The 26,631-nt window shown below is 38.0% G+C and overlaps 1 protein-coding gene and 1 long non-coding RNA gene across 18 annotated transcripts in view; one reads left to right on the top strand and one right to left on the bottom strand.

Moving 5' to 3' along the window:
- The window catches only part of LOC116073128, a 57,171-nt gene extending 44,781 nt beyond the window's left edge, over positions 1–12,390 (bottom strand). The window contains exons 1-2 of one of the 2 annotated variants that reach the window (XR_004111685.1): positions 12,185–12,390; positions 11,471–11,594 (exon numbers count right to left, since the gene is read on the bottom strand). This is a non-coding gene — a long non-coding RNA (uncharacterized LOC116073128). The remainder of the gene's footprint in view (positions 1–11,470; positions 11,595–12,184) is intronic. The other variant, XR_004111683.1, reaches the window with a different exon arrangement.
- Positions 1–26,631, top strand: part of Fhit (fragile histidine triad diadenosine triphosphatase) — a 1,878,988-nt gene that overhangs the window by 817,114 nt on the left and 1,035,243 nt on the right. The gene's annotated exons all lie outside the window — the stretch shown is intronic.

Genomic DNA, 26,631 nt, shown 5'->3' with positions numbered 1-26,631 from the left:
ATCTGTTTTCATTTAGTTTTCTAGCATCCAACATCTATTACAATATAACAATGAGCAGCCCAACACAACTGCTTGCCTATGAAGGCCTTGCAAGTAACTGTAACTTCTTCTAAGGTTGTCCTTCTCATCTGTTTTCTGTTGTGATAAAACCTACCTGGGGAAGAAATGGGTTTAGTTGGCTTTCAAAGGTATAGTTCATCATGGAAGGAAGCCAAGACAGATACTCAAGAAAGGAACCTGGAGGCAGGAACTAAAGCAGAGATCATGGAAGAATGCTGCTTACTGGCTTGTTCTCCCTGGCTTGCTTAACTACCTTTCTTAGGCAACCCAGAACCTAGGAATTTCCTAGGGCTAGCACTGCTGACAATGGGCTAGGCCCTCCCATTCTTCATTTGAGATTACCTCTTTCCAGGGTTATATAGGAAAACCAAAATGTGTCAAGTTGACAAAGACTAAAAGTTATTGCTTGGCCATCAGTAGCTAGAAAAGTTTCTTGTGTCTCTTACAAAGATTCTCACTATAAAGTTAGGAATAAAAAGACCATTAAGATTAAACTAACTTTTGATTTGCTGTGTATATGAAAGTTGATTAATGATGAAGAGTCAAGAACTTGTGGACCATTAGTTTTGATTTGATCATGCAGATACATTATAGTCAAAGAAATAAACCTCATTACTAGACATTCCCCAGGAGGGTGGATTATATAGCTTTGTAGTGGTTTGAATGAAAACAGCATCCATAGGTTTACAGGAAGTGTCACTATTAGAGTATATGATCTTGTTTTAATAGGTATGTTCTTGTTGGAGGAAGTTTGTCACTATGGGGGTGGGTTTTGAGGTCTTACATTCTCAGGTTATGCCCAGTGTGCCACATAGTTATTTCTACTGCCTATGGATCTGGATATAAAACTCTCAGCTCCATCTCTAGTATCATGTTTGCCTGCATTCTGCCATGTTTCCTGCCATGATGATAATGAAAACTAAGCCTCTGAAATTATAAGCCAGCTCCAACTAAATGTGTTCCTTTCTAAATGTTGCTCTGGTCATGGTGTCACTTCTTAACAATAAAGACCGTAACTAAACCAGGCTTTTCTGCCCTTCACAATGTTACATAAAAATGGACTGACCTATGTTCTTCTAAGTATGAGCATCCATAGAAGCATTAGGATGCTTATCCCTTTGTGAATCTGCTATATCATAGCATCAGCAACATGAGGGTCAGTTTCATTTTTATAAGTATTCAGTGTCTGTGTGCATGAGCAAATGCACAAACATGTGTGTAAATGTAAGCATATCAGAGTGTAAGAGATTAGATGACTAAAGCCCAGACTTTAGAATGGAAAGATTTAAAAGTAACCAGGTTGGCTAATACAGAGTTCCATTTTAAAAAATTCACCTTTCATTTAAAACATTATAATTATATTTATTTATTATACTAGGCCATATGTTTCATGAGGACTTTTTCATAAAGGTATGTATTATATCTTGAAGATAATATTCTACAGTTCCCTATCTGCATTTTTCTTTCTTTTAAAAAATATTTATCTTATCTTTAGTCATGTGTACATATGCATCTCTGTGTGGGTGTGCACATTTGAGTACAGGTTGCACAGAGACTGGAAGAGGTTTTGCACCCACTCCAGCTGGAGCTGCAAGTCTTTGTGAGGTAGCAGGAGGGTTTTTTGGGAAGGAGCTTGAAACCTCCCCAAGAGTGATACTTAATCTCAACTGCTGCTCCAGCTCGCCAGCTCCCAGACCTGTTCTCCTAGATTTAGCTTTTCACACTCTTCAAAAAATGCTGTTTTATTTGTGTTCTGATTAGAAAGCAGACTTATGCGCCTTTACCTAAGAGTTGTGGCCTATCTGATACTTCTTGTTCTCATAACCCACAAATGTTTTCAATACCCCTTTCTGGACAGGGCTGAATTTAGAGCTACTCATTGGTGTATATTTTTGTGGAAGTGCCTTAACCTACCTGAGCATCAGTCTTCTTATCAGTAAAATGCTGATACAAATAATAATTGCCCAAGTGTAGTACTGAAGTTTGAAATGAATGAATTTTTAAGTGCTTTGAGTAGGGAAATAGGTTAAAAGCTACCTAAAATCACTCCTCTAGTGTCATTTTGCCTGGGTGTGCTACTTTTAATGTTTTCTGTGAATGACAGGAAATTTAAGGATAAAAGGAATTTATCGGTTTGGATTAATGTGGACCCTGAGATTGGTTGATTTCTCTGTGTGGTGAAGTTACCATAGTCTGATGTTTGTTTGTCTCTTGCTGACCTCCCAGAGAATAGTTTCATGTCGAGCCAGCCACTTCCACAGTCACAGATGTAACCTTAAGTGTGCTGCATATTCTCCAAGGTCATGAAGGGGAACAAGAGCTTCTGCTCTCTTATTCTCTTCATTTCTAGGAATTTCTCCTTGACATTAAAGTTAAGGTATTACAACTATTAAGTTATGAGCATGGGCAGATTATATGAGTAGAAGATTGAATTTTAGGACAATAAAGAGGGAAAATACAAAATACTTTCAGTAAAAAGAGAAAATAGATGTACTTGGTTCAAAGTCCTTAAGTGAAGATGACTGTAAACCAGGCTGAAGAATTGGGTCCTCATCTTTTTTAATGGAAAACCAATGCAAGGTTTTAGGGTATTGAATTGTGATTTTTTTTTAATTATGAGATGATTAACTGAGCTAGTATTTGTGGAAAATATTAAAGGTATAAGTGGTATGATGTCTGACAGACTTAACCTTTTGCTCAGCTGAGAAGCGAAAGCCATTGCTATGCTCCATACCTCGTGAGGGAGACATGCCAGCTTCAATCTTACTTAAATGAAACTGTCTTTTAAACGTTGTCCTTGAGTTAATGCAAATCACAATTGATTGTCCTTCAGCAAAAGCATCAACAACAAAAATAACATGCAATGCATAACAGTCCAATTTTGACTCTTTAGGTATGTCAAATATGATAAACCAGGGAAGAGGTTTGAGAACCACAGATCAGATCTAAAGTGGGTACACTTCTATGTTTTTGGGTTGGGGACGTCTCCAAAATGGAGATATTTCATCTGATCCCATATCATACTACTGTAGATTCTTTGAGAGTTAGCCAACTTCTTGGCTATTTTCTCCATATATAGCATACCACTTTTGCACATACATCTTCAGAATATTGCCAAGATGTCAATATTTATACTTTGAGACATATGAATAACAAGAATCATTTGAAAATGGTAGTCATATTTGGAAAGTCAGAGCAGAAGGTCTGCCACACATGTGCATGAATAACCAGGTTGAGATTTTAATTGGTGGCACTGACAACTGGTCAGAAAATTTAAGAAGCCAAGATAAGCCTTAATGTTGTTTTCTCTAGCAAATTCTGTTAGTTATCCCTCTAAAATGCCTCTCAGAGAATACCCCATTGCCTATTGCCACCTGCCCCCTACCTTGCTATAGGTCAGGTAGTTTTATGTGAAGGAATATGACAACAGCCTCTAAGCCACTCTCTTTATGTGGACATCTTACAAAAAGATTCATTTATTTTAATTTTATGTGTCTACATATGTTACCTGCATGTATGGATATGCACCATGGGCATACCTGGTACCCATGGAGGTCAAAAGAGGACATCATATTCCCTGAAGCTGGATGGTTGTGAGCTGCATGTGGGTTCTTGAGAATGAACCCAGGCTCTTTACAAGATGAGCAAGGACTCCTCACTCTCTGAACCTTCACTCTAGCCCCACTTGGCAATGTTAACCCCACCTAGACTATCAACTGTATTTTATTAATTTACCAGGGAAAATATGTCTTGAACCACCCTTACTGTTTTCTTTAGTATTTGATGCCAACTTGCAAACTAGCAAAATACTGCAAATTGGAATTAATGAGAAAAAAATTTTAAAAAGTATATTTCAAAAACTTTATTTTTAGACTTGGTATCTTAAATTTCACTATCATCATGTTCTATATAGTAAATATAATATCCATCCCTTAAATAGAATTACTACTATACCATAAATAAAACAATAATTTATGTTATAATTACACTTATTAGCATTGTGATTTTTCCCTAATACAAATGTATCTCTTTCAATACCTAACTGTAGTTAGAAAACCATAACATTTCCTGAGTCTTACCATCTGAACTGATTTGAAAACATCTGTGCTACTGGAAATGAACTCACTTAGGCTAAAATGTTTATTGAACTAAAGTTTGTTCAATCGATAAATGAATGCATCTCTGAGCTGGCAGTGTCTTTTTCAGTTAGGGTTCAGAATGCAGAGGAGGAATGAGGTTAGGTATAGTAAATCAGTGAAACCAGACCCAGACTGGCAGCTACAGAGTCGGAGTGGAGCAGAACCATACACGGACTTAAAGCAGCAGCAGCCAAAAGCCATAAAGCAAAGATAGATGGAGGCAGTAGAAACAAATGGGCCCCAAAACACCCGAGCAATATTTTCAAAACGCCAATGAAGAAAAGCAGTTTTTCTAGCCATCTCATCAAAACGGTCTTCAGTCCATGCTTTATTCCCGCTTTGAAAAAAAAATGGCAAGGGTGAGGAGAAATTTAGGTCTTTATGGAGTTAGCTATGATAACAGGAGTGTTGGGAGACAGATGAGAGCACTAGCTGCAAGATTCGGTGGTAATGTAGAGTGTGTGTGCTGGGGACATGGACCCTCGGGTACAAAGTGTGTGAGGCAGACTGGCCTCAAGAATGGCTTGAAGTTTTGATTTGCGTTTCCCTGATGACTAAGGATGTTGAACATTTCTTTAGGTGCTTCTCAGCCATTCAACATTCCTCAGTTGAAAATTCTTTGTTTAGCTCTGTACCTCATTTTTTAATTGGGTTATTTGATTCTCTGGGGTCTAACTTCTTGAGTTCTGTGTATAAATTGGATATTAGCCCTCTATTGGATGTAGGGTTGGTAAAGATCTTTTCCCAATCTGTTGGTTGCCTTTTTGTCCTATTGAAAGTGTTCTTTGCCTTATAGAAGGTTTGTAATTTTATGAGGTCCCATTTATTGATTCTTGATCTTAGAGCATAAGCCATTGGTGTTCTGTTCAGGAATTTTTCCCCTGTGCCCATATTTTTGAGGCTCTAGCCCAATTTCTCCTCTATAAGTTTCAGTGTATCTGGTTTTATGTGGAGGTCCCTGATCCACTTGGACTTGAGCTTTGTACAAAGAGAGAAGAATGGGTTGATTTGCATTCTTCTACATGCTGACCACCAGTTGAGCCTGCACCATTTGCTGAAAATACTGTCTTTTTTTCCACTGGTTGCTTTTAGCTCCTTTGTCAAAGATCAAGTGACCATAGGTGTGTGGGTTCATTTCTGGGTCGTAACTTCTATTCCATTGATATACCTGCCTGTCACTGTACCAATAACAAGCAGTTTTTATCACAATTGCTCTGTAGTACAGCTTAAAGTCAGGGATGGTGATTCCACCAGAGGTTCCTTTATTGTTAACAATAGTTTTCAATATCCTGGGTTTTTTGTTATTCTAAGTAAATTTGCAAATTGCTCTTTCTAACTCTATCTATGAAGAATTGATTTGGAATTTTGATGGGGATTACATTGCATCTGTAGATTGGTTTCTGCAAGATGGCCATTTTTACTATATTAATCCTGCCAATCCATGAGCATGGGAAATCTTTCCATCTTCTGAGGTCTTCTTCTATTTCTTTTTTCAGAGACTTGAAGTTCTTATCATACAGATCTTTCTCTTGCTTAGTTAGAGTCACACCAAAGTATGTCCTTTTTTTTTTTTTTTTTTTTTTTTTTGGTTTTTCGAAACAGGGTTTTTCTGGATTGCCCTGACTGTCCTGGAACTCACTCTGTAGACCAGGCTGCCCTGTAACTCAGAAATCTGCCTGCCTCTGCCTCCCAAGTGCTGGGATTAAAGGCGTGCACCACCACCACCCGGCAAGGCATGCAATATTATTTGTGACTATTGTGAAGGGTCCTGTTTCCCTAATTTCTTTCTCAGCCTGTTCATCTTTTGAGTAGAGGAAGGATACTGATTTGTTTGAGTTAATTTTATATCCAGCTACTTTGCTGAAGTTGTTTATCACCTCACACCAGTCATGCTGACGAGGATGTGGAGAAAGAGGAACACTCCTCCCTTGCTTGTGGGATTGCAAGCTGGTACAGCCACTCTGGAAATCAGTCTGGTGGTTCCTCAGAAAATTAGGCATAGTACTACCTGAGGACCCAGCAATACCACTCCTGGGCATATACCCAGAAGATGTTCCAACATGTAATAAGGACACATGCTCCACTATGTTCAAAGCAGCCTTATTTATAATAGCCAGGAGATGTAAAGAACCCAGATGTCCTTCAATAGAGGAATGGATACAGAAATTGTGATGCATTTATACAATGGAGTACTACTCAGCTATTAAAAATGATGAATTAATGAAAATCTTAGGCAAATGGATAGAACTAGAAAATATCATTGTAAAGTAACCAAATCCCAAAAGAACACATATGGTATGTACTCACTGATGAGTGGATATTAGCCCCAAAGCTCCAAATAACCAAGATACAATTCATAGGCCACATGAAACTCAATAAGAAGGAAGGCCAAAGTGTGGGCACTTCAATCCTTCTTAGAAGAACAAAATACTCATAGGAGCAAATATGGAGATAATTTGTAGAGCAGAGACTGAAGGAAAGGCCATCCAGAGACTGTCCCACCTGGGGATTCATCCCATATACAGTTACCAAACCCATACACTATTGTAGATACTAAGAAGTGTATGCTGTATGCTGACAGGAGCCAGATATGGCTGTCTCCTGAGAGACCCTGGCAGAGCCTTACAAATACAGAGATGGATGCTTGCAGCTAATCATTGGACTGAGCACCACATCCTTGAGAAAGGAATTAGAGAAAGGACAGAAGGACTTTAAGAGGATTGCAACCCCATAGGAAGAACACTCAATATCAACCAATAGTACCCCCAGAACTCCTAGGAACTAAGCTATCGACAAAGGAGTACACATATATCCAGCAGCATATGTTGCAGAGGATGGCCTTGTCATGCATCAATGGGACAAGAGGTCCTTTGTCCCATGAAAGCTCCATAGATACCCCAAGTGTAGAGGAATTGAGGGTGGGGGGTGGGAGTGGATGAGTGGGTGGAGGAACACCCTCATAGAAGCAGGGGGAGGGAGTATAGGATAGGGAGTTTTGGGGTGGGCGTGAAAGCTTATAACATTTGAAATGAAAATAAAGAAAATATCCAATGGTGGGGAAAGAATGGCTTAAAGTGCTCTCTCCCTACACAGAAAATCAAGAAAAGAAGAGCTTCCATAAAGGAAGGTTTTTCAAATCAACCTCTGGAAATTGGGCACAGGCTATGAATGAGTGGCTTGCAGAAAAGGAAAGATCCAGGAAAGAAGAAGTATCCATCTCTGAGATAGAAGTTCCACTTAGAATACATAATAGCATCCAGTGCTTCTTAGATTGTGGAATCATGTTGGGACCCATATTTATTGCTGAGCAATTTGGCTGTTTCAGTATATGGGAAAATAATACATAGCGTTTTACAGATGACTTGAATCCAAATCTATTATATACATACATCTATTCATATATATGTAAATCTACACAACACACACACACAGGATTATTCACTTAAGCTCTATAGTTGAAATAAAGTTAATTTTATGTACTGAGGGGAAGTTGAATAAGCTGTTGTATGGATACCTGGATTGTTGTGAGATGATTAAGAATTGTTTGTGTCTGCTGAGGATTATTACACATGATGTATTGTAAGTTAGCCAGTTATGAAATGTAGAGAGGGCTAATTAGATGACTTTCAGTGAACTAACTTTAGGAAAGAGTTCCTTAATATTTAGATTAAAAATCATTTAAATAACCAAGAACTATGCACCATTACTGCGCTGTATCAAGTTTTTGTCAAGTATATGTATATGATACACATATTGAATACTTAGTAGAAATAGTATACATGTCATGTAATTCAATAATATACTGAGCAAGTATTTTAAAGAACTTATTATATTAGTGTATTAATGCTTATTTAAATATTATATATTTAAAATGTATTCATATTTGGTATTTTTAAGCTAACGTTTATTATTTTTTTCTGAAGATTTTAGATTTCCCATTTTGACCATTTTGCTTAAGGAGAGAAAGAACAAGGATGTTGGACCACTTGTTGTCTAAATACATTCTCCATCTTTTATCCAAAACTACAAAGGCTGATAATCAGTTTAAGACACACAGGTAGCAGCCTCAGAATATTTACTGCAGTTTGAGGTCCCTTTGTCACTGAAAAATCCAAGCTTTGCAAGATTGATTAATCAGACTAGCTCACATCCCCATCATTCCCTGCCCTGGGTATGAAGACACTGGTGTGTTTGAAGCTCTGAGTTGATCATCTTCGAGTTCATAAAATACTCAGTAGATTTTGGCAATGTTTTCCTGAGACCTTGTAAAAGGAGAAACATATAAATGAAGTCAATGTTGCAGACCTTTGGGATCCATTACAGCCAGAGATGCTCTTACCATGCAATTAGCCAGGACTGTTAGTCATGTTTAACAGGTGTTGAGTAATGAGATGAGGCAGGGCGTTTGCTGTGACCACACTCTTTCCTGATCTGGTTAGGCAACACAATGTCCATCAGCATCCTTAGAAATGCAGAAATGTAAGCTAACATCTTGTTCTCCTGCCACCCCCATCAGCCTCATGAACACTGATGATGGTTGAATTAGCCTTGAACAATTGCACCAGGAATCTGACCCAGAGTCTGGCAGTACTCTCAGTGACTGTGTGTTCTTTACATCATGTTCGATTCTCCGTGCCATCTTTGCTCCGTCGGGCTTGTGTCTGATTCAGTAGTTGGCTGTGGCAAGGCAAAGAGACTACTCCCCTGTTTTGAGGCTCACCTTATTTCTTTACAAGCTTCCCCAGTGCCAGTTCACTACAACAACTGAGTGGTGACTGATGTGTCGGCTAATTTTGCTTTGTCATTCAATAGTTGCCAACTTGTGTTTTTACTGAAAATACTTTTTATGGTAGTAGCTAACAAATTATTCTATCCATTCTCCCATAATGTGAAAGATTAAATATATACCGCCTTCATTCAGCCCTTTCCCTGATGTTGAACTGATGGGTATTCCCTGGTTTCCTGTGCAGTCTTAACTGTCTTTCTAGCATTTGCACACGCCTATGAGAATCACTCTTAGGTGGGAACTGGAAAACTGCCCTCATCATCTAAGCCAAATTTATTCACACCACCCTTCTGGTGCACATCCCAATGGCTGGTAAGGGTTTGTTTGTTGTTTGTTGTCATTTTCCTCTGGCTGGAAAGAGTCAAAAGATGGAGCATATTTCTCAATAGCCAGAAATTATGTGGAATACAAATTTTAGTATATACAAATAAACTTGTCTTAGAACTCAGTCATGCCCATGTATGCATTGTTGGTTTCTGCTTGTGTATAATCATGGCCATCTTGAGGTGGTATAAGAGAGACTCCAAGACTTTCAAATCCCTAGCTACTTATGTTTTGTTCTTTTATAAATCATTTCTAAATTTTTTTCATTTATTTTTTTTCTGCACTTTGGTATTTTGCCAGCATTTATATCTTTGTGAGAGTGTCAGATCCCTTGGAACAGGAGTTATAGACAATGGTGAGAATTGAACCAGGTCCTCTGGAAGAGTTGCCAGTGCTCTTAACTGCTAACCCATTTCTGTAGCCCCCTTTATAGATAATTTTACTGTCTCTTGACCTGCTGTGCTTAGAGGCAATTGCGAAGAAGTATTATTTCTGTATCACAGCATTTACAAATTTAAACAATCCATCAAATTGCCATTTAGATGTTGAATTTCTTTGATATAATCAGTTTCTTTTCTATTATCAAAGCTGACTTTTTTTCTAGAGAGTTCAGTGTACCATGGTTTAATTTCTTTTGTCCTAAGATTACAATTGAGTTAACCATTTTCACATACATTAATTGGTTCTCAATGTTTATTTTGCTCTATTTTATCAAGTATATTATATTCCATTAAATGTTTTAATTCATAAACAACGAGGAAGTTAGTATATATCAAATATCTCTCAGGTGCCAGATTCCTTGATTAAAATGATGCAAAACACTATACTGCTTCCTCCCTCTCTCCCACATATATGTAAGAATATAGGTATACATAGTAATATATAAATAATATATATAATTTCTTAGGTATTAATACTACTTATATTATAGATTAGAGAAGCTTACAGAGGCTTATATCAACTGTATTTATGTAGCTGAGCCTTTAGAGTCCTGTCTTTAAGCTTTTATTAATCATCTACTTACTTATTAATCAAACAATTAATTAATCTTGTATTGCAGGCAGAAGAATGATAGGCAAGCATGCGACCACTGAGCTGTACCTCCATACCAGACACATGGTCTTGTTAATGTATATCTCTACTCTTCATTCTGTCTGTGAGACAAATGTATAATGGCTTTGTCAAGCATATTGATCTGTAAACTTGGTTTCGAGAACTCATGAATATTATCAGGCATCCAAGGAGATTCAAAGGAAATAATTGGGCTTTATTTTTTAAGTCCATTATTATTTAGTACTTTAGGAGAACCAATGGAGGCCAGAAAATCATTTTATGATAACGTACCCTGCAAAGCACAGCGGGGTAAAGTTTGTCTGTTATTGTAGCCAAACCCTCAGTTTTACACTCTGAATCTACAACCAATTTTTTGTGTAACTGGCATTGGAGAAAATATTTTGCATCACTGAGTGTCATTTTCCTTACCACTTAAATGTGATTAGCAATACTGTGAAAGGTTAAAAGAGATACTTTTAAGCAATGTCCAGTACAGGCCCCAGTACATAGTAACCCTAAAAACACTTGTATCGCCAGGCAGTGGTGGTGCACGCCTTTAATCCCAGCACTTGGGAGGCAGAGGCAGGAGGATTTCTGAGTTCGAGGCCAGCCTGGTCTATAGAGTGAGTTCCAGGACAGCCAGGGCTACACAGAGAAACCCTGTCTCGAAAAACCAAAAAAACCAAAAAACCAACCAAACAAACAAACAAAAAAAAAACAAAACACTTGTATCCCTGCCAAAAATTGTGTAATATTCTCCAGCTGGGTTTTACCCTAAACAAGAACTAGATCTTCGATGGTCATTTCTCAAGCTGTGATCTCTAGTCCATCCACAGTGGGGCAACTAATTATTCAGTTATGCTGAACATTTCTGGATGTAGTATCCTAGGGATGACCCTTCTAGCAGTTTCTAGATGACATAGAAGAAGACTGAATTTTAAGAATTATCAAATTATCAGCATCTATGACTTTCTGCCTCTTTAACACCCAAAACTACTAATAACGATATCTTCCTTTGGCAGCCAGTTTAATGGTTCAAGCCACACTAGGCTATGTAGCATCATTTCCATATGTGAGTTAACCCCTCTTATAAGAATTGTTTACTCACCTCCAGTCTGTTCACAAAGATGCTTTTCTTGTCATTGTCCATGTAACATTGTATGCTTGGTGGCAGTTTTCTCCCTTTAATCTCTTTTATTTTAGCTGTTAAATGTGCATGATTACATCCAGTCCTTTGCATGGAATATACTGTGTTAATTCAGGAATAGTTTACTGAAATCGTGTTTGATATAGCTGTTGGCTCTTACCAGTCTCTGACTGGACTTCATGTATTTTCTTGGCTTAGAAACAGGTAATGGGGAGCCTCTTTGCAGAAACATGAGAGTAGCTGTCACTAGATAGGGAGATGGCTCAGTTGGTAAAGTGCTTGCCTCACAAGCATGAGGACCAGAATTCAGATCTCCTGTACCTAGTTAAACAATAGGTGTGGCGGATATTGGCTGTTTTACTACCAGAGAGGTGGAAATAGGCAGATTCCTGGGACTCCCTAAATAGCCATCCTAGCCAAACTGGTGAGATCCCTTAAGAGACCCCCTTTCAAAAAAATGTACAGAGCAATGAAGGAAGACAGCCAACATTGACCACTGGTTTTCAAGTACTTCCAGGTGCACATGTTACACGGAAAATGAACACATTCATATATGCACCTGCAGCAGCCTACACACACACACACACATATACACACACACACACACATACACACAGAGAGAGAGAGACAGACAGACAGACAGACAGACAGACAGAGACAGAGATTCCTAATTACCTTGATCATGTATATTCACTTCAAGATCTCAGCAAGCTTGAGTCTTGAACAGATGTGACTACCGTTACCTAGCATTTGTGAGGACATTCAGCTCCTGCCTTGTTCTTCAACTTTGGGTCTTGCCTTCCACTCCCTCCAGGGCTATGATCTAGAGCACTGGTTTTCCATGTATGCCTCCTAGTACAAAAGCATTAACAGTATCAGCGTAGTTGTTAGAACTGCACATTCTCCACAGAATTCTAGAACTAGTGAATGGGAAGATTGGAGGAGGGGTGAGGGGTAATGGCAGCCTTTGAGTTGAGCACATTCTCCTTGAGTCACAGCTAAACTCTCCAGGTTGCTGTCACAGAAGCTTCCCTGGCTTTACCACTCACCTGCCCCACAGATCTTTGTTACTGCTCATGGTTTGTTTTTCTCACTGCTATGGGGCCTGGAGAGATGGCTCAGTGGTTAGGAGCACTTCCTGCTACTTCAGAGGTCTCGAGCTCAATTTCTTTTTTAATTTTTTTATTAGATATTTTCTTTATTTACATATAAATTTCTCCATTCCTAGTTTCCCCTCCAAAAATCAAAGAAACAAACAAAAACAACAAAAACAAACCCCTGTTGCCTCCCCCCTCCCCATGCATGCCACCCCACCCTCTCCCACTTATTGGCCTTAGCATTCACCTACACTGGGGCACAGAACTTTCATAGGGCCGAGTTGAGCTCAATTTCTTGCAACCACATGGCAGCTCACAACCATCTGTAATAGAATAACGTGCCCTCTTCTGATGTCGCTGAAGAGAGCGACAATGTAGTCACATACATAAAATAAATATATAAATCATAAAAAATCATAGCCACACACTTTTTTTTTTTTTGTACTAGAGTAGCGTCTATTTTTCCAGCCAGTTTTGTACTTAAGTCTTTTTTTTTTTCTTTTTGCAATGCATCTCGGAGCATGCAGCAGCACAGTTCTTGGCATGTGGCAGATATTAAATAAATATTTAAGCAAATGGATGAGTGAACACTCAGTTAATAGAAAGTGACTGAGGTTGTATTTCTTCTGATCTTCACCTTTTTTTTTTTGCTTGTTTGCTGTTTCGTTATTGATGTAGACAACCACACACTACCAGTTTCATAACTAATTTATCACCAGTTTATAGGAATAACTTATAAGCTACATGAATGAGGGAGTGGAAGGGAGGTGCAGAGAGGAGAGGGAGCCCTCTGCAGTTAACTTATTCTATAGCTCTCAAATCTTGCAGCAATGACTTTACTATTATAGACACGGCAGTTTCAGAACAAACAGCTTGTAATTCATCTAGGATGTTCTCAGTGAAGAGCTAACATGTAGCAGATCAGGGTCGGGCAGCCAGGAATGGAATTTGCATGCAAGTCTTTACTGAGATCTTCAGCTACACTAGCCAAGTCATTCCACCTCTCCGAGATACTCCCTCGCTGTGGTTATGGACAGGGAAGCCTCCTCTTGGTTCTGCCTTTCCCTTCAGAGCAGTGTTTGCGCTCTCCTTTGTTCCCTGCTCACTCGTGTCTGGGACTCTTGTTCATCACCAAGCTCTTGCACACAGTTCCTGAATTCATGCACATAATGATGCTTTTCTCATCTGCTTACTGCCTTCCCCCTCCTTTTGGAGTTAATTATTGTGTGCTCTCTGTATCCAACAAAAGGTATTCGGAGTTAAAGGAGACTTTTCTATTACTGTCAGGAAGGCAGATGTTCTGCATAGTTTTAACTTAGTGTGACGCTGAAGCGCTGTAGAGCTCAGCAGGAGAGGACTAGAAACAAGGTGAGCTATAAGCCACAGAGGCCTGCCTCCAGTGACATAATAATATGCAACTATCTTTCCTGCATCAAAGATTTTACAGCCTCTGAGGAGAGAACCAATGTTGGGGAGCAAGTGTCCAACATGACAGTATGTGTATGTTTATGTGCCTGCCTGCATGCATGCATGTGTGGTATGTGAGTGAGTGTGTATATGTGTACTGTGCATATGAATGTGTCTATATGTGTGTATGTATGTGTTTGTACATTTGTCTATATGTGTATGTATGCATGTGTATGTGTGCATGCATTTGTCTATGTGTTTGTATGTATGTGTATGTGCATGTGTGTGTATGTGTGTTGTGTGTATGAATACATGTGTATAGGTGTTTATGTGTATGTACCTGTATGTATGTGTGTGTCTATGTGTGTGTGTGTGTATAGTTGAGCAGATAGGGCATTTTACATTCAGAGTGACTCATAAGTCACCTGTCACATGAGCAGACCTGATTGAGACTTTTACTTTCCATGATCTAGGGCTAGCCAGTCTATACTATGGAGATACTCCCTCTGACATGCTGTGAGGATAAAGTGGAGATTTCCAGATGCCTTTGGTGTCCAAGGGTGGCTGATATTGAATACAATTATAGTTATTGCAGTGGAGACTATTGGAAAGCTATGGAGGGAGGGAGATCCATGCAAAGGCCACGTCAAACTAGATTTGAATCCTGGCAGACAAAGGAAGATGTAGATTGTGAAACATATTAGGGAACCAATGTAGAGCAGCCCTTAGTGTTTTGTTCTCACACGTGATTGAGAAAGTCCTTGTCAGTGTACACTCTGAATGCAAGCTTCCATATGATTTTCTCACTCTTATCAGATTCATAGCAAGGAAATAATAACAAATGTGTATTTTATTTTAGAGAACATTTCAGTTCTAAAGGTAAAGATAGTGAAGATATAATAACTTTTCTTCTATGAAAGAGGGAACAACAGGGAAGATGTAAGTTCAAAGATGGCTTTGTAAAATATGATATGTATATATATATATGTACATATATTATGTGTGTGTGTGTGTGTGTGTGTGTATGTATCTGAATTTTCCTAGGAATCATCGAGCACTCTTCCAGATGGAAAATTTAGATTTATACAACTTTAGGAATAGCTGCTACGACAGCAGCGGTTCTCAACGTTCCTAATACTGTGACTCTTTCATAAAGTTCCTCATGTTGCAGTGACCCTTGTCATTTGAATAGGATTGGACTCCATAGACTTATGTGTTTGAATGCTTGACTCATAGAGAGTGGCACTATTGGGAGGTATGACCTTGTTGGAGGAAGTGTGTCACTGTGGGAGCAGGTTTTGAGATCTCCTGTGGTCAAGCTCCAACAATTGTGGAGCTCTGTTGCTTCTGCTGCCTGCAGAAGCTTCTGGATGTAGAAATCTTGTCTCCTTCTTCAGCACTATGTCTACCTGATTGCCATGCTTCTTACCATCACAATAATGGACTAAAAGGAAACTGTAAGCCAGCCCAAATTAAATGTTTTTCTTTATAAGAGTGGCTGTGGTCATGGTGTCTCTTTCCAGCAATAAAATCCTAAGACAATCCCTAAAAATAAAGTTATTTTTGTTGCTACTTCATAACTGTAATTTTGCTATTATGACTCATGATATACATCTCTAGGTTTCTTTTTTTTGATGATTTTAGGCAACCAATGTGAAAGGGTCATTTGACCCTGAAAGGCATAGCAATCACAGGTTGAGAACAGTTGTGTTAGAGAATTCATTAGCCACTTCTCCAAGCTCAAGCATGTAAGCAACAAGACATCTCTAGCCTTTGTATGTTGCCTCAAATAACATAATGTGTGAGGTCTATTGAATTTATTTTGAGTTTTATAGTGGCTGATTGATATATTTTGTCATAACCTAAAGAGCACTTTTAAGTTTTTATACAAAATATACCAACATTCTATCATTTGTTATGTAGAAAACAAACAGCATTCAGTTGAAAGACGCAGCCCAGAAAGATCAGCCAGCTCACTGCCAGCGGGTTCAGAATGCATTATACACAGTAATTACCAATGGCCCTGTAAACCCTACAGTGTTTGGCAAACTCCTCAATGTTTTTGTAAATGGCTCTGTTCCCTAGAAGTCTGTACTGCCCTCGTGTAGCAGTAGGGTTATTGTCCTCCTGGACACATTAAGTGGATTATTTTCTTAGTCAGGGGAGAGAAGGTCATGAAAAATAATGTGCAGTTTTCTCCCCACAGCAAATGCCGAGCTCTTTAATAATGTTCAAGTGGAAATGAGAATGAAGAATAGCTTTTCCTTCTTAATAGAAATCAACTGTGATATGGAGTAAACTGGAACTGATGGAAGTCTTTTCTATCTCATAAATGCTGGCATCAGTGCTGTGAGTGGTAGAGTACTTTGGAGCTTGTGTCCCTAGAATTCCTTCATGGACATATAAAAATAACAACCCATTTTATGGACATGTCTGGAGCTGATGCATACCCTTTCATTTCTTGCCAACTTAGTTCCTTTGAATGACATTTGGCATACTACCTAAGCTTCCTGTCTGCCTCTGGATTCTAGAATCAATGAAGGAGAGATTGGTGGATACATTTTACAGAGACAAAACATTTGACTCTGCTCTCTGATTGAGAAGAGAAAGGTCTTGATTCTATGTTTAGAGAGATCTCCTAAGCAAAAATAGGGCATATGAGAAAAGGAGTGAGGTTGTATGAGGAGCTGCTTAATATTTGAAAAATTAATTTTAGGATCTTGAACCCTCTGTATTGCCTGATGTTTTTTTCCAAGGCAATTATTTAGTTTACTAAGTTGTATTATTGAAATAAAATAAAAGCTATGGTGTTCATCTTACATATGAAAAAAATGGCTCTATTTTTATACAATTCTGTGAATAGTAGCCAATATGCATTTAAAGAAGTTTCTATCAAAATATGTTCTACATATGTCATCTGTTTTTAAAAATAAAAATATGATCTGAAAACTTTAGACATTTATCGTTTTTCAATAAAATATTTAAAATGCTTTCTTGCTTTTTCTCTCCTACAACCTTGTAAAAAATATACTGATAATTACATGAGAGGGATTAACTTAACTCCTGTCAGTGTTGAATATAAAAATGCCTAACATAGCCAACTAATCTGTCTTCTTCTTTTCTTAATGTCGCCCGTCTCCTCTTTGGTCCTCTGTATAACTCCTCAGAGCTTGTAGATACTTCCCATGATACCAATCTCCTGCAAGTTTCTCACTCTGCACCCCCTAGGTATGTTGGAGATGCCATATCTATTTGTCTCTTCCAAAATATTGCTGCCAAAAAGTAATATAAAAACATAATGTCCTGTTTGCTCTCTACTCTTCCATATGCACTCAGCTAAACAGCAGATTCTAAGTACTCTGAATTGGACTTCCTTTTGAACTTTTTATTTTGGTTTGTAAAATAATTATGTATGTTTTTGAGATATAGCATAATATTCCATATATATTCATTATGTGGAATGCTTACAGGATGATTGATGGGTCTACTACCTCAGACTTAATTTGCTTTGTTGAAAACAAATTACTTGTTTGAAATACACAAGGCATTCACATAGTCACCATTTCTACAGCAAAGCTCATGAAAGCTTGTTCATGTCTGATCAACATAGTATAATCCAGATCCACACCTTCTCTTTTCCCATCCCTTCCCTCCACAGCCTTTGGTAATAACTATTCTCATAGCTCCATATATAAGTTTGATTTTGTTAGATTCAACCTATAACTTAAATTATATTTGTCTTTCTATGGATGGCTTATTTCACTACAAGTTTATCCATTCAGTCACAGATCCATAGAGTCCCAAATGCCAATATGTGTGACTGCTTTTAGCATTGAGTATTAGTCCATGGTATAAATTTGTAAACATGTTCCCTATCCATTCATCTGATGATGGACGCTTAGTGTCTTCTTGTCTTAGCTACTGGCCATAGTGCAGAATGAGCATTAAATGCAGATACAGCTTTCATATGTTTATTGCAATTTCTTCCAATATGTCTACAAAAGTGGATTTGTGTTCCTCATAGAAGTCTGTCTTCAGTTTTCAAAGGAATCTCCACAGTAGTTTTCAGAATGACCATAATAACTTGTTTTCCCAACAATGTGTGTGGTTTCCTTCTTCTCTACATCATTGCCTCCCAGTGTCTTGTGGGAAGAAGTCATTTAATAAATGTGGGTAATATCCCCTTGGTGGTTCCAGTGTGCATCTCTTGATGTACAACAATGCTGGGAATTTTCATGTGCCTGTTCTCTATCCATGTGTCTCCTTTGGAGACGGTTGCATGGAGGTTACATACCTCCAAGGTTACATACATTTCTTACTGATTGCATTACTTTTTTTCTATGTGCTCCTTGCACAGTTTGTATCTGAGCTACACATTTCCAATACTTTTTTCCCATCTGTGGACCATCTCTCCTCTTCATTAGCTTCATCTTTGCTCTAAGAAGCTGCTGCTTGACTTGGATGCGATTCCACTCATTCATTGTTGCTTTTGCTGTTTGTGATTTTGGTATGAAAACTAAGTCATTTTCCCCTGAGATCAATGCAGTTATCTCATCAAGTAACGCCACAGTGTTAGATGTTCTATGTAAGTGCTCAATCTATTTAATTTTATTTGATGTTTGGAAATAAGATGATATGGGTCAGTATTATTTACTTTTCTTTTCACAGGGATGGAACACCTGACAGAAACCGCTTAAGAGAACATGGTTTTATTTTCTTCTCCTTGTGATGGCAAGGGCAGCTTGAAGCTGTATTTGTGAGAGAAAGGGGTGCTTGTTCCAATGAACAAGTCAGGAATCAGAGAGCCTGAGCAGGAATCATGACCAGGCTAGAATCCATAGGGCCCATTTCACAGCTACCTACTTCTACTTAGGCTCCACGTTCCTAAAAGCACCATCTGGAGACCAGGCATCAAAACACCTGAGCCTCACGGGGGTATTTCACTTTGAACTGTAGAAGGGTCCAACCTCATTCTACTTACAGATATCAGTTTCCACACACATTTGTTGAGGAGACTGTCTATTCTCTGTTGTGTGTTCTGTGACTGCCATTTATCTATCAGTCATCCTTTCAACCATGCTTTCAAATATCCATCCATCTATCCGCCCATCCATCTCTGTCAACTTGGTAAAAATTAGAGTTATATCCGAAGAAGGAAGCTCATTTGAGAAAATAACCCAACCAGACTGCCCTGTGGGCAAGCTTTTAGGACCTTTTGTTGATTAATTATTGATGTGGAAAAGCCTCCTTTGCTGTAAGTGGTACCATTCCTAGGAAGCTGATCTATAGTTGTATGAGAAATCAGGTCTAGAATGCCCTGGTGAACAAGCCAGTGAGTAGCACCCATCCATGGTCTCAGGTTCAGTTTCTGCCTCTGGGTCCTTGCCCTTGGGGTCCTGCTCTGATTTCTCCAGTGCTGGGGTATGAACTGAGGTATAAGCCAAATAAACTCTTCCTCCAAATTGCTTTCCTATCACTGCTTATCAAAGCAATAGAGACTCCAACTAAGAACAGAGGCTTTGTCATAAATTAATTGACCCAAACATTTCGAATGTATTGCTTGGTTTTCTACTCTAGTGCCAATATCTTGTTGCTTCAATTACTATAGCTTTACAACAGATTTTGTAATCATATAATTGGATGTCTCTAGCCCTGCCTTCTCCCTACTTTTGTTGTTTTTAATTCACTGTGGTCTTTTATTAGTCTGCATGTGTTTTATGCATCTTTAAGATTTTTTCCAGTTCTACCTTTTCATTAGTAGTGAATTGGAGATTTTGGTGATTCTTTCACTGAATCTGTAGATTACATAGGAAAATATGGGTATTTTAACATCATTTATTACAAGACAACAATCCTTTACATTTCTATGATCTACAATTTCCTTTATGATATTTAACCTTTTAAAAATTTAGATATTTTACCTTATTAGCTAAATTTATAGTTTGTTGTGCTATTTGCTTGTTTTTATCTTATTATTTTTCTGTTAACATGTATAGAATTGTTGATTTCTCTTTCCCATACCTTATTCTGAGTATATATAAATACTTCCAAGATTACAAGATGACTTTGTAAATTGCAGCATTATTGAACTTGCTTTTCAGTTAAGACAGTTTTTATTTATATGTGAGATGAGGTCATATTAAATTGTCCCTACTGTACTTTGACTTATCATATCCCTGCCTCAATTTTTCATGTGGCTAGAATCATGGGTAAAAAAAAATTACTCTTCAGCTATAGTCTAGTTTCTTTGGTGAAGTACAAGTTTTTGCATGTAAAATCATGATATCAATAAACAGAAGTAATAATTACTTTTCCTCTCCTATTTTTGATCCCTTTTATTTCTCTTTTTAATATTACAATCTAGATTTATTATTTCTATCATATAAATGTTTTACCTATATGTATGCATGTGTACCACAGTGTGCCTGGTGCTATTAGAGGCCAGAACAAGGTATTTGTTCCCCTGAAACTGAAGTTACAGACGGTTTGAGTTATTATTTGCCTTCTGGAAACCAAACCCAGGTTCTCTGTAAGTTCAACAATGGCTCTTTACTGCTGAGCCACTGTTCCAGCCCCAATTAAACTTCTAGTGTTCTGTATGCTCAATAGAAACATAAGATGCCCATTCTCTTATCCCTGAGCTTTTACCATCTTAGGAGTGGCATAGATGGGTTTTATTGTGTTGCAATATATTCCTTCTGTGTCTATTGAAAGCAATTTTTAATCAGAAAGGATATTGAATTCTGTCAGTGCTTTTCTGGCATCTCTTGAAATGATAATATGAAGCACAGTGTAAATGGATTTGCATAAAATGAATAATCCTTACATTCCATAGGGTAGATTTTTTTTAAAATATTAATTTTATTTTCCAGCATGTGTATGTATACGTGTGTCTGGGCTGTGAGTACGTGGGTACTAGTGAGAGCAAAGGAGGAATCCTCTGGAACTGGAGCTACTGGCAGTTGTGAACCATGTGGCATGGGTCATGGGATCAAACTTGGGTCCTTCTGGATGAGAAACACAGACTTTTCACTACAGAGCAATCTCTCAGACTCCAGGGGTATTCTTGCTTGGTTACAACATTTCAGTGTTGTGAATTCAGTTTTCTAATAATTTGTTAAGGACGTTTTACATCTATCTGCCATCATTTTTCTCTGTTTTATCTTTGGACAGCTTTGGTAGCAGGGCAGTGCTGGCTTTGGAAATATAAGTTTTGAATTATTTCCCTAAAGTTTATCTTTTGGGAAGAGCCTGAGAAAGGTTTTAAGTGTTTGCTAGAACTCTTCAGCCAAGCCAGCTAGCCCAGGAACTTCTTTTACTATTCACTCATCTTCTAACTTGCCTCAGGTTGGTTCAGATTATCTCTTCCTTCTTTGTTCAGGTGACATGTTGATAAATGTTCATTTCTCATAGTTTATCTGATCTGTTAGAATGTAATTGTTAAGAGTCTCCCATGATCTGTTTTATTTCTATGGCATTACTCCTGTTGCCTTTTCTTTCCAATTTTAATTTTCTCTCCTGTTTTATAATTATTCTGACTGAAGATCTGTTGATTTGGGTTTTATTTTCAAAGAAAAGCTGATTGCCTCCAACAGTTGGAGACATTTTTATAATATTGCTTTAAGCAGGTTTTAAAGTCCTCTGTCATTTCCTTGAGGACTCCCATACTGTGCGCATGTGTTGGGTGATGTTGCACACATCTGTATTCCTCCTTTACCTTCGTTTCATCTTCTTTTTCTTTCAGCTTGCTGATTTGACATGTCCTGCTTTCTTCTCTGCTTATTCTCTCTTTCACATGACTGTGTCTACTATTAAAATGCCTTATTGAATTTTATTTTTGCCCTTTACTATATTCTACAGCTGTGGAATCTCTATCTAGTCCTTTATCATACTTCTATCTTGTTATCAGATTTATAATTTTATACATGTATTATTTTCATGATTCCATTTATCTGTTCACAAATATTTCTTAGAATTCCTTATATAGACAGGATTGTTTACACATCTGACATTCAGAGACTCTTTTTTATCTCTTTCTTCCCTTCCTTTCAGTTTTATTTATTTATTTATTTATTTATATCAAATGGTCTTTTATTGAAATGTCTTTTCTTGTCACTCCTCAAATAGCTGGACATTCCACTGTACCACTGATGGTGTTATTTATGATGTCATGAGATGGCTGGACTCACATTGCAGACCACAGACTTTGTAGTACCCAGGATCTCCTTAATAGTTCTAGAATGTTCTCTGGCTAAAGACTGATGCTGCATTTGATGACAGTGCTGAAATTACCACTGTGCTTGATGTTCTGATTCTGTCTGTCTCTTAGCTCCTCGAGGGTTTTGATGATCAGGCCAAGGCAGAGGGCACTACCTCATTGGGACACGTCTATTCAGATTGCACAATTTCACTGTAATCTGAGCTTTCTAGTCACTTATTACCTTGGCAATGTCATCACCAACTTTTTTTTTGGAGACAGACTCAGGAGACCTCTCTTGGGGGCCAAGGCAGATGACCCATCAACCTAACCTCAGCTGTACCTGACTTTGTAGGCAGCAAGGTGGAGGCCACTGATATTGGATTTGGGATGAGTGGAGAGAGTTTTACACCATCGCCTCCCCTGAGCCGAAAGCTGAAAGGCAAAAAGCTGGATGCTTTTCAAACCTGCTGTTCTATGAAGCTTTTGCTTTCCTGCCATTGATTTTCCACTGCTTGTTAGAATTATTAAGAATTAATATGATACTTTTGCTGTTATTTGTTCGCTTTTTGTTGTTCAGATTTCCCATGATTTGAAGTTGAATTTAGAAGCTTGCTTCATATTTAATGCTCTTTAATCTCTTAAACTGATGGATTATCTCTGCTTCTTTTGAAACAGTGAACATTCTTTATAATGCTTCATATATTCACTGAGGAGAAAAGCTAGAGAAATAGAAGTTTACTATTATATAGGACAAACTAAAATTACTAAATGCATTGCTTTGTTGTGAAAACTGGAGGTTTTATATTATTAGTATATTTTGATGTTAATATACTGCTTATTTGTTTTAATTGTGAAATAAATGGTTTTTGAAGGGTAAATATCTCATATATAGGTATATATACCCATTATTTCTAATATATATATATATATATAATATTTTTCAAGCACATGCTCTAATAATGGGAATTGATCTTCCTCTGAGGTCAGATGCCAGGTTAGAATTGAATCGATATTCAAGTCATATTTTTCCAATTTATCTAGTATCAATAACACCATTAGATCTTAGGAAATGCCAAATTGATAAACAGATGACCATTGGCCCAGATGACTGACTTCACTTTGCATTATCAGTTTCTCTTATCTCAACCCTTGGCCTTCCTTTTTGTCCATGAGTTTACCTGACTAAATTTTTTTATGTTCCATTATATTGTGACTCTTCCTTGAACCTATTTCCCATTTATTGTCTTTGATCCTTAAAAGTCCTCAAATGCTCTACCTTTTGTATATTCTGACTCATTGGATTTTATATGTAGTAGACTTGTATACCATGCATTTTCTATGAAACACAGCTACCATTTAATACAGAAGGCAAGTCTGGATTGAGAGTTATTGGAGCCATTTGAAGATGTACTTTATTTGGAATAAAAATAAAATAAAATAAAATAAAATACTCATATTGGAAACCTAAGTTTGCCCTCATTTTGAAATTCATTCTCAGTGGAGGAACAGTGTGGAAACTTGACAGCATGTCCAAGATATTTAGTTGACTTGTATACAATGGTTTAGAATGTAATGAACATAGCTTACTTGGAGTGAATGTTTTTAGAATAAATGTGCAGTGTACTGCAGGAAGATCTGTACATCTTGAGATCTTGCTGCCCTTGGTAGTCTATCTGTTTATCCTGAGACTGACTCACTCACAGCAGGTTCAGCATGTCTCAAGGCTGCGTCTGAGGAACTTTATGTCAATCAACAGTTCACTAAGGGAAAGAGAAATTCAGGGGTGCTGTTATATTTATGCATGTGCTTATGTACACACACAATTATATATGTTTATGTATGTATGCTGCCCTTGGCTCTTTTCCTTGACTCAGAAGTTACAGGGATCTTCTTAGTTTCATTGACATACATTTGAAGGGCTTTTAAAAAGGTGGAATCACTTGTCTATTTTCACATGTAAAGTGGTATGTAGGAGGCAGCTCCAGCAGCAGCAGGAATGGTGACAGCTTCCTAGTATCTCTAATTATCAGGCTTCTTCAACATAAATGTCTTTAAAGCAAGAAATTAAAATGTAAAAGGATAAATAGTTAAATAAAAGAGAGAGAGATTGTCAGTCATGTGATTTTTAAGAGTAATCTGTTATTTTACTAGTAACAAGATTGCTTGAGTATATGTAAACATATAGACATAGATACCTTAAGCAGAGGAGGAAGGAAGGAAGGAAGGAAGGAAGGAAGGAAGGAAGGAAGGAAGGAAGGAAGGAAGGAAGGAAGGAAAGAAGGAAGGGAAGGGACAGAGAGAGAAGGAAAAAAAAGTTGTTGATTCAAGGGTGATTTGGGGGGATGTACAGCAAGCAGGATACACTTGAAGCTACTGATAGGAAGGTGGTATTCAAAGCTTTGTGAAGACACCATCATTCAAACTATTTCCCAGTTCTATACAGAGAGAAAGAGAGACAGAGAGATAGTGAGAGACACAGAGAGTCAGACAGACAGTGAGACAGAGACAGAGGTAAAGACAGAGAGACAGAGAGAATTTAGTTGGCTTAAATTGTGAAGTTCACTTGGTCTTGCCTGGGACACATCTTAAGTAAGCAGTTGCTAACAATAGAAAGCAGAATTTCTGGATACTTGATGCTTCCATGAGAAGCAGAGAGTGATGTGGCATGGACCCTGGACAGAACACACAAATGTATACTTCTATGTCTTTCTCTAGACTTGCCTTCTCGATAGTATCTGACAGCAACTGTGAAATGAAAGCACATATTGAAATTGATCTTTACATGAAAATGATTAACTCCATCCACAAAACATACAGTAAAAGCAAATGATAAAAAAAGGAAGCTAATAAATGAAATTGATTTATTTGAAGTTCTGTGCCTCTCCTTCACTTTCCTGCATGCTGCAGGACAGAATTAGTGGCGGTGTTGGCTCCAGCAGTCTGCCCAGGCTGCTGTAATAGGTTGTAGCCATACCCTGCTTTATTGCATTTTGTACAAAGAGGAGGGAAAAACACTTTTGAGTTTGCATGTAGGAGCACCTACTTCTTACAGTTAGGAGATTAGAGTTAGGAGATTTTTAAAGTAAAGCATTCTTGATAGGATAAAAGGATTTTAATTTTTTGGTGTTAGCATTATGCTACAACATGAGCTCCTTATGGTTTGTCTTTGTGCTTTCATGGACATGTATTTACTAAACCGTAATATAACAACATTCTTCTTTCCCAAGTATATTCTCAGTACCAGAGCATGCACAATAACAATCACCAGTTTTTTAGGACATTTAGCACAGTATCTGGCAGATCTGTAACATGTGAGGATTGATGTTGAATTTTGTTATGAAAATGACTGTTACAAATGTCTCGTAATAAGTAAGTACTTACTCTGAGCCAGTCTTGGTGAGTTTTGTGTTTTGTTAGCTTAACTCTCACCATTTAGCATCTACAACATGGCCGGTGATTTCTGCCCTGATAACTAGGTTTGGAATGGTGCAAAGTCATCTTTGGCTGCAGACAGCTGAGATTAGTTCAGACCAGTGTCCTTCAATCTTCAAATTACTGAGATGTTTTAGGAGGGTTGCCTATGTATGACTTAGCACCATTTGGGGGCTCTACTTATTGTGTGTTATTGCCATTTTCCCACTTTGTCAGTAAAAATTATTTCTAAAGATCAGTAGATATACCTACAAGGATGTAGGTGGAGGCAAGGCAATACTGGCTGAGAAACACTGGTGTAGTTAGATGGATGGACACCCCCCCCACACACACACACAGGGGTGGGGAGTGTGGTTACACTGATGGTTTTGGGCCTCAGACTTAATGAAAAGAAGAAAACAAACAAAATACCCGTGCTTGTCTGTCCCTGCTTTCTGCCTAGAAAGCCATGTGAGCAGCTATTCAAATTCCTACCACTTGTGTCTTCCCAGCCTGGAATGGGACATCAACCTGTAAGCCCAAATTAGCCCTCTATTCTTTCCTTAAGTTGATTTTACCAGGTATTTTGTGATAGCAGCAAGAAGTAGTTCGTACTGGCAGTATCCAACATTGCCCCCTATATTCAGCCAAAGCCCTCTTAGGCTCAGCAAATCTGAGGGCCAAGGTCTTCCTAAAAGCCAAACACTACAGCAGGCATTGGAAATTCAGAAGAAAAACCTGACCTTACCTCAGTGGAGCAAGCCCCCTACCATAGTCATGTAAAATGGCCATCTGACACCCATTTTATACTGAGAGCAACGAGGAGCTGTTGGTAAAACTCCTATATGGGAGCATCTAAGTTGGCTGAAGGAGAGCCATCAACAGTTCAAACATCATCTTAATTATAAGCATGTTTTTTCTTTGTAATGAAGAGGGACATGGGTTTTGCTATATCTTGACAGAACTTAAAGTAAGTACTTGATAACTGAAAATAATAAGTTCTTTTT

This window comes from Mastomys coucha, unplaced genomic scaffold (genome assembly GCF_008632895.1).
Source record: "Mastomys coucha isolate ucsf_1 unplaced genomic scaffold, UCSF_Mcou_1 pScaffold10, whole genome shotgun sequence".
NCBI lineage: Eukaryota > Metazoa > Chordata > Mammalia > Rodentia > Muridae > Mastomys > Mastomys coucha.
The sequence above is the reverse complement of the archived record's forward strand: the minus strand, read 5'-3'. Positions and strand labels throughout refer to the sequence as shown.